This window comes from Octopus bimaculoides, chromosome 2 (genome assembly GCF_001194135.2).
Source record: "Octopus bimaculoides isolate UCB-OBI-ISO-001 chromosome 2, ASM119413v2, whole genome shotgun sequence".
Lineage (NCBI taxonomy): Eukaryota > Metazoa > Mollusca > Cephalopoda > Octopoda > Octopodidae > Octopus > Octopus bimaculoides.
In genome coordinates this window covers 48,871,287-48,872,694 of record NC_068982.1, presented here as the reverse complement: position 1 = coordinate 48,872,694, position 1,408 = coordinate 48,871,287, and positions in this window count along the sequence as shown.

The following is a 1,408-nucleotide window of genomic DNA, read 5'->3' as shown; positions in this document are numbered from 1 at the left end:
ATATATATATATATATATATATAATTATATATATATATATGTATATAAGTGTATATAATTATATATATAATTACATATATGTATGTAAGTGTATATATATATATACATATGTATGTGTGTGTACACAATCTTTCATTTTTATGCACGCGCGAACAGAAACACACACACATAATGAAAATATCATTTAACCATCAGTATGCAATTTTATTTAACTAGAGGCAATCTAAGCAGCGTTGAGTTAAATGTAGATGTGTGCTATTTCATTTGACACGTTCGTTTATACTAAAACGTGAGAAGACCTTTACTATGGAATTTGTTTCGCGGTTACATTTTCACAACAAATGCATTTACATTTTCATTTACTAAGAATTTTTTAAGGCAACGCTTTTAGTTAACATTAAAATTCAGTGCAGCTTCCAAATATTAAACTGCTTGCCGGCACTCGAACTGAATAAAAACATTGTTTCTTCAATGGTTTGATTTTAAATTTCGTTTACTTTTCATATTTCTTCTCTTTATTCTGTCAGTTACCACATGTATTGTATATGCGCGTGCGTGCAATCGCATTATAGTCAGCATCATCTGTCAAGGCGGCGAGCTGGCAGAAACGTTAGCACACCGGGCAAAATGCATAGCCTTATTTCGTCTGCCGTTACGTTCTGAGTTCAAATTCCACCGAAGTCGACTTTGCCTTTCATACTTTCGGGGTCGATTAAATAAATACCAGTTACACACTGGGGTCGATCTAATCGACTTAATCCCTTTGTCTGTTCATGTTTGTCCCCTCTATGTTTAGCCCCTTGTTGGCAATAAAGAAAAAATAAACGTTAGCACGCCAGTCGAACTGCTTCGCGGTATAACGGCTCTGTGAATTATTGTGAATTATTGTGAATACGGTTGTGTTACTTTGTGACAACTGTCTCGGTAAATAATTGTGAAGTTTGTGGAATTATTACTGTCACGTTTCACGTGAGCTGCTGCATTTTTTCCCAGCTATGGCAAATAGGAGTGTCTCCAGTATGGAGAGCTACGCCAAGGCCACTGCGCTGAGGAAGCCAGTGCCGCTGGAAACCAAGTTAATCAAGTTGGATATGGAGGAGGTGACCAGAAGCAGGAATTTGATAGAAGTTGAGGGAGACTCATACAAATTGTGTCTCCCAAAAGAGACTAAAGAAGAAAAAAATCTGAGGACAGTTGTGTATCGTACACAGGCTGTCGAACCCTGTAAAATTGAAATGGTGACGGAAGAGGAAATCGAGGAGTGCCTGGGTGAAATTGTCAATGAAGCCACGTACATCAACAGAGGAAGAAAGTTCGGTACGGTTGAGGTGAAGTTCGCCACTATAGAAGAGGCAACCAAGCATGCAACCAACATTGTAAGAAGTGAAAAAATAGCATTACTACCAAG